This window comes from Podarcis liolepis (assembly GCF_965112155.1).
Source record: "Podarcis liolepis genome assembly, chromosome: 14".
In the NCBI taxonomy this organism is placed as follows: Eukaryota; Metazoa; Chordata; class Lepidosauria; order Squamata; family Lacertidae; genus Podarcis; species Podarcis liolepis.
Window position 1 is genome coordinate 2744207 of NC_139569.1, and position 8264 is coordinate 2752470.

Genomic DNA, 8264 nt, shown 5'->3' on the forward strand with positions numbered 1-8264 from the left:
CCGCGTTCTATGAGTTGCTCCTCGAAGTCAAGTCGCAACTGTATTAATGGTGTTAAGAAAAAGGAAACAAACTTGCAAGACGTTTCCGTCTTGCAAAGCAAGCCCATAGGGAAAATTGTCTTGCAAAGCAGCTCAAAAAACAATAAACCCTTTCGTCTAGCGAGTTTTTTTTGTCTTGCGAGGCATTCGTCTTGCGAGGTACCACTGTAAAGTCTTATACACAGATAGTGCATATGCCCATTTTCTAAATTTGGGGTCCCCAAAAGTAGGGAGCGTCATACTTGTGGGCATCTTACACACGGAAAAATACGGTATATGCAATTTGCAAACAAACACGGTCGACTCTGCTCACGTGGGGGCTAACGTCTGTGGAATAGTGCAAGGGCTCCTTAAGATTTGGATAGGATACTGACTAATCCATTTCTTGTCTGAGGCTGTATTGTTTTTAATATTTGGTTGGAAGCCGCCCAGAGTGGCTGGGGAAACCCAGCCAGATGGGTGGAGTATAAATTATTATTATTATTATTATTATTATTATTATTATTATTATTATTATTTTCTTTCTCACCCTTTTCCCTCAGCTTAGTCTGATGCAGAAAATATACCTTCCAAAATTTCTCTGTTGAAAATAGGGGCGTCCTAAGGAAAAGTGGGACATTCCAGGATCAAATCAGAAACTGGGAAGGCTTCCGTAAATTCGGGAAATAGGGACACTTGGAGGGTCTGAAAAATGTTCAGAGCGGCTTATTCGAGAAAAGGAAAGGCAGGCACATTCAGTTGGTTCACAAGAAAACTCCCCAAATTCTTATTAGGGCAATGCAGAAGACTACCGCGGTGCATCTGGCGCTTGGTGTTTACAACCCTCTTTTTTTAAGATGTAATTCTTCCATGGCAAAGGGGTTCCTGGACAAGCAGTGCTGTCTTTAGCATATGAACTGCCGGGGTGCAAAGATCTGTCCAGCGCCCCCAATTAACTTTTATTATGTTTATGTCAGACACCACGCTTATGCCTTATCTCTTGTTTATGAAAGACTGGAGGAAAAAGAAACAAACTTTTTTATTTGCTCATTTATTTACAATACACTTATACTTAGGTATAAAGCACCATCACACTTAAACTTATAAGTATTGTTTAGGCACCTACTTAGGAGAAACATCAGTTGTGTCAAAGGTGCCGCTGACCCCGCTGCCTCATTGCAGCGCAATACAATACGTAACATAATATTTTGATGTAAGAGTTAATTTCGCGTGCATGGCGCCATTGTGAATGACAAGCACCGTCGCTGAGTCTGCCACCATTGTGAATGACAAGCGCCACTGCTGGTCCGGTGCGTCTTTGGTAAATGAACGCACAAAGTCGAAAGTCCTTTAGTGAAACAGTAGGTATACATTTTGGTAATACCTAGGTATATGTGTACAGTGGTACCTTGGGATGCGAACAGAATCCGTTCCGGAGCCCCATTTGCATACTGAATAGAACGTAAGATGCGACTGCACATGCGCGGGTCACCTTTTGCCACTTCCGCGCATGCGTGTGATGTCATTTTGAGCATCTGCGCATGCGCGAGCGGCGAAACCCGGAAGTAATGTGCTCCGTTACTTCCGGGTAGCCGTGGAGCGCAACCCGAAAGCGCTCAACCTGAAGCACATTCAACCCGAGGTATGACTGTATTTTGTTTTTCTGGCTTGATCAAAATTATTTATAATTTCACAACAGATAGATAGTTAAGAGCTTAGGCAGCTTCAGCAGCAGGCGCCTGGCGCACCCCAGAATTCGGCGCCTGGGTGCCTTGCATCCCTTGCACTCCTAGGTAAAGACGGCTCTTTGGACAAAATTAAATGTTTATGTAACTCTCCCCCCAAAACCCCACAAAGGGTAGGAGGAAGCTGTTTTGTTCCTTGGGGCTGTTTCTGACTTCATCAATTGTTGAGGCAAATTGGATTATCCAGGAGACAGAGGAGGAGAGGATGAGGCAAGGGGAAGGTGGAGGGATGGAAAACAGCCTCTCATCTCGGCCTTGGGAAGGGTGGCCTCCATGGACTTCTTCATTAGCTGCTAAGGAGAGCGGTCTGCTGGCCCGAGAGCCTCTTCCGAGGATGCCAGGATCGGTTTGCATGAAGAACAACAGACGGCAGCGGTCGGGAAGAGTGGCTATTAAAGAGCTGCAAAATTTAATTGAGAGCCTCGCTGGAGGAAGAGCGTCGCTCAGGGCCTTTTAATTTCCCAAGCTCCTGGTTGGACTTCAGCGGCTGGGCTTGATTTTGCTGTTCACCAAAGTTGTGTCTGAAAGCTCTGGCTCTAAAGCACACTCCTCCTGAGTAAGCCTCATTGAGCACCATGGGACTTGCTTCCCAGTAAATGTGCCCATTAAGTATGAGCTGCACTTCTGTGCTTAAAAAAAAGGAAATAAAGGGAAATCTGAATATCACAAGTCAAACAGCACTGAGGCTCAACTCTTGCAACAAGACCACCCTGATTAAAGAGTAAGGGAGACACACGGCAGCTCAGTGGTAGAACACATGGAGAAGGTCCCGGGTTCTAATTTTGGCATCTCCAGTTAAATAGGATCAAGTAGCATTGGAAAAGTCAGCTGTGTGAGACCATGGAGAGCTACTGCCAATTAAAGCAGACGGTACTGGAGTACTTGGTCAAATAGGCTGAACTGGTTATAAGGCAATTTCTTACTTCAAAGGTCCTCAGGTACTGAAACAGAAACCATTTAGGGGTGAGATATTTGGGGAGTAACCACACTAATGGCATGTTTGGAGGGGAGTGATAGACCTGCGACAGATGATGAGGCAACTATGTCCCTTTCTGATCAGATGAGTAGAAGAGCCAGGACTACTTTTTGAGAAGCTATTGGAGGACATCGGTAAAAAAAGAAAAAACTTTTAACCAGCTTCATGTTGTACAGACTCCATTCCTTTCTCTGTCTTATTTTTTAAAAGTTAAAATTTTCAACAAAAATAAAAAAACAACAGAAAAATAAATAAATAACAAATACAAAACAACAACAAACATAGAAAAAAATTACACAAAACCAATATCAAATCCATAAAATGGGATTCTCCAAATCCCGTGACTTCCCTCCCCACCCCGTTCCTTAAGTTTTCTTTGCAACTGCATATTATTTCTACTCCAAAATATTTTAAATCTCAGATTTCCTATACTATCTTTAAGATTACAAGTGTTCTTAAAATTCTGACAGTGTATTAACCTGATTGCAGTACTTTTGTAAATACATATAATAAACATTTCCCATTCTTTTTTAAAATTTTTGTCATCTTGATTTCTGAGCTTTCCAGTTAGTTTCGCCATTTCAGCATAGTCCATTAACTTGGTTTGCCAGTCTTTAGTCGGGACTAATAGTATTTAGTCTTTGGGCTAATAGTACATGAGTCATTCCCTTCTCGGACAGGTTCTCTTATTTATTAAGAAACATTCTCCACGGCTTTATAATTAAAAAGATATATTCTAACTTCCAGGCTTGCCTGCCATAATGTACTTCATGTACATTATGTACATGACCTTGAACATAACCTTGAACATAACTCAGAGCAAAATGCAGCTGCCCACATTTTCGGCAGATGTATACAGGATGCGCTGCTGTCCCTTTTGCACTGGCTGCCTCTATGCTTCCAAGCCTAATTCTAGGTCTTGTATTGACATGTAAAGACATGACACCCCACTAGGGCTGCCATACGTCCGGATACGCCCAGGGGAAATTTCCAAAAGGCAGCGTTTTGTCCTGGATCTTTGGGGTTTGTCTAAAAAAAAAAGCTCAACAGTTAAAAAGCTCAACAACTTTTGGGGTGTCCTGGTTTTTACTTTTTGAAATAGGGCAACCCTAGACCCCACTAACCTAAGAAACTGCCTCTCTCCCTATCAGGTATATGCCCATGGATGTCATGCATCAAAAAACACACAATTCTTGGGTACAATTCCAGACATCTTTGCTCTTAGGCAGGCACTCTCCCCATATTTGTTCATACTTGCCCTGTGTTAGGATTTTGTACTACTCCAATTGGCACCACTAGAGGGCACTAAAATGTAACAAAAAAAATAACAAATAAAAAGTTGCAACCAGCAGCCCCAAAGCCCATCCTTTATGGGCGGACTCTTTACCTGCCTTAGGGCAGATATTCTCAGACCATAGTCCAGGGGTCAGCAACCTTTTTCAGCCGTGGGCCAGTCCACCATCCCTCAGACTATGTCATGGGCTGGACTATATTTTGAAAGGGGGAGGGAATGAACGAATTCCTATGACCCACAAATAACCCAGAGATGCATTTTAAATAAAAGCACACATTCGACTCATGTAAAAACATGCTTTGCAGGACACCTTTGGGAGAAGAAAAAGCTCAGGAGGCAATCCTTCACAAATCTGGAGTAGAGTCCCTAAGACGTTTGGATGGGTTCTGGTACACCTCCGTCCGGCAACTCCTGCAGCCATGCTGGTGCGAAACATATTACTCTGCTTTCTTTTGGACCACATCAGCAATACCAAGAGTGGGGTCTTGTCATCTGGGCAGCCCGGGACCTCCAGGAGCACTGCCCAGGCTTGCACCCCGCAAAGGCCACGTCAGTGTGCTGCTAACACAGCAAAAACAAAGCGGGAGGCAGCAGTTACATATTGCCAATATCTACAGCCACAGCAGGCGCAGTGATTCTCCAACAGTTTGGCGTCATCCCCGGAGATGCATTCCATTGTCTCTTGAGATAGAAGGATGCCAGCAGACTGGAGAATGCTTCAAATAGACTACTGTCATTGGCAAAGTACAAGGGTACCCTAAAATATGGAAGTGGGTGGGAGGTTAGGAAACAGTCCCTGGTGCAAGAATCAGAATTGTTGCATGTTCCCCAATCTCTGAGCAGCAAGAGACTCCAGGGATGCCTGTGCTTTCCAAGGGCCAGGTTTCCTTCGAATGAAGGCCGACGGAGACTGTGATGCCTATAGGATATCTTCTTCTTCTTTCTTCTTTGGTGATCCCTCGTAGCTGAGTAAGATTGCCTTCCATCAACATGGTTTTAACAATGAGTCCGTAAGTGACTGTGGAGGCCAATTCTGGATCCACACATCCTTCCACAGTGGGGACATAGGTTTCTGGGTGGGAGTTGATGATGGTGTGGATGTGCCAAGTGTGCCTTCCTCTTAGCATGTTTCTCCCTTGCGTCCTGAGTTCGAGTGTCTTCAAAGCCCATGACACCTTTGGTAAAGGCTGTTCTCCAACTGGAGCGCTCACAGGCAAGTATTTCCCAGTTGTCAGTGTTTATACTACATTTTAAAAGATTTGCCTTGAGACAGCCTTTAAGCCTCTTTTGTTGACCACCAGCTTTACACTTTCCATTTTTAAGTTTGGATTAGAGTAATTGCTTTGGAAGACAATAATCAGGCATCCGTACACCATGACCAGTCCAATGAAGTTGATGTTGAAGAATCATTGTTTCAACACTGGTGATCTTTGCTTCTTCCAGTACACTGGTATTAGTTCGCCTGTCTTCCCAAGTGATGTGTAAAAAAAATTTGGAGACACCATTGCTGGAATCTTTCAAGGAGTTGGAGATGGCACTTATAAGTGGTCCATGTTTCACAAGCATACAGTAAGGTTGGTAGTACAATAGCTTTGTAAACAAGCATTTTGGTTTCCCTGTGAATGTCCCGGTCCTCAAACACTCTGCACTTCAATCGGGAGAAAGCCGCACTCGCAGAGCTCAGGCGATACTGGATTTCAGCATCAGTGTCAGCCCTTGTGGAAAGATAACTGCCCAGGTAGGAGAAGTGATTGGCATTTTCCAACGTTAAACCAACACTCATGATGCACAGAGTTTCTTTAAAGCCACAAAGAGCATCTATGGGCCAATAAATCATGGCATATGCCCTCTACGCTCAGCAGACGGTACCACACTTCTAAAAGATAAAGAAGCTATTGCACTGCGCTGGAAAGAACATTACCAACATCTCCTTCACCGCAACACCCCTGTAGCCTTTATGATATATGGTTTTATTTACACATACATTCAATTTGAGCATAGGGTGGAGGGGCTCACAGCATTAATACTCCCATAGAGCTTGCTTCCCCTTTAGGTTTCCATGGAACCCCAAAACACAGCACAGAGCAGAGATGTCTCTCAGGTTCCAGCTTCCAGCGACAGTCCAACTTGCATATGCAACTCTCACATGCCCAGCCCAACATAGTAATAGTAATAATAATAATAATAATAATAATAATAATAATAATAATAATTTATTTATATCCCGCCCTCCCCAGCCGAAGCCAGGCTCAGAGCGGCTAACAACAGTAAAATAATACAGCATTCTAAAATCAATTCAAATCAAATTGATGGCAACCATTGGGCTAGAGTTCTGTGAAGAAATTACCAAAGGAGGGGGTCAGTCTGTGCCCCGACCAAAGGCCTGGTGGAATAGCTCTGTCTTGCAAGCCCTGCGGAAAGATGTCAAGTCCCGCAGGGCCCTAGTCTCTTGTGACAGAGCATTCCACCAGATCGGAGCCACAGCTGAAAAAGCCCTGGCTCTGGTTGAGGCCATCCTAACCTCTCTGTGGCCCGGGACCTTCAAGATGTTTTTGTTTGAAGACTGTAAATTCCTCTGTGGGACATACCAGGAGAGGCGGTCCCGTAGGTACGTGGGTCCTAGGCTGCATAGGGCTTTAAAGGTAAACCAGCACCTTAAACCTGATCCTGTACTCCACCAGGAGTCAGTGCAGCTGGTATAGCACTGGGTGAATGTGATCCAGCAGCAAGGACCCCGTAAGGAGTCTCGCCGCGACATTCTGCACCCTCATTCTGCATGTAGCCCATTGCTTCCGGTCAGTTGAGTTGGGAAAGGGCCCATCAACTTGCCTCTATGGCAGCCTTATTTGTGCTTGTAAATAGCAGTGCTCAGCTGCCCAGCTAAGGCCAAAGGAACTCATTTGACTAGTTCACCAGGTTCCCTCTTACACTTTCTACCCTGACAGATATAGGATTGCAGGTTTGGAAGGGGTCCGGGGGTATCATGCAGACTGACCTTACCCCCCCCCCCAAAAAAAAAATCTATAGCAGAATATTAAAAGCACAGGAATTCCACATTTCACCCATAAGATTGCCTTTGTGAATGGCTGGAAAAAGCTGGGCTCAAGCCCACAAACATATAGCGAAAGTCTGTGTGGGTCGGCGACTTAAGATTCTCCATCAATTGCCTGAGAATCTTTCTCCCAAGAGACAGTCCGTGACTCAGTAGGATTGCTCTGTTGGAAGCCTGTGAGATCCTCGCAGTTCTGTGGTTGTTCTGCTGCCTGCTTCAACAGACACTCGTTTCCATAACAACCACATCCAGGCTTTAAAAATAGTAACTTATTTTTCATTCAGCTCGTCTCCTGCCCTTAGGACCAGGTCTATTTTTGTCCTGGTGGTTTATTTCAGGTGTCCCCCCCCCTCTCTCTCTCATCCCAAGTGAACTCTGTGGGCCCCCACCTCATGCTGGGTTCACAAAGGGACAGAGTGTATTTCCTTCCTTCCACCCAGCCAGAATGATTGCACATCTCTGTGTATATTTGCACCAAAAAAAGTCCTATGGGATCCAATGGGACTTATTCTGAGTAAATCTGCTTATGATGTAGCCCTTTATGACCCTTTGTGCTGCTCTGAACTCTGCACATGCTCAGAGCTGCTCAGCAGAATCTCCCCCCCCCCCAATTTTTAAAATTGATTTTAACAGATAAAACATACAAAAGAAAGAACATAACAATACTAAAAGAAGGGGGGGGGGGAACAAAAAACTAAAATAAAAACACATATTCCTTCTGAAGTTCATTTTAAATTCCAATTCCATTATTAACTGACTTCCTCAAATCCCTCCTAACTGAATTTCATTGTATTACCTTGTAACAGTTTTCCAAAATCATCTTTCTACTACAATTTACTCCTTCAATTTACTATCCTCATCTCTTTTCTTATTGACTTAAATCCATATTACTATACAACATTCTTATTCTAATCCTAGGCCTATTTGATACTTTCAAGTACCTTCTAATTATCTTATATTGCAATATTTAGCTAGATAATCTTTAAATTTCTTCCAATCTTTTTGTTGCTCCTCTTCTTTCTGATTGCGGATTCTTCCAGTCAGGTCGGCCAGCTCCAAAATCTCCAACATCTTCATCTGCTATTCTTCTACCATTGGTATTTCTTGAGATTTCCAGTAAACTCCAGATGGCTCCAGGTTTCACTCCTGCCTGAATGGACAGATCCTGCTCTGACTCCA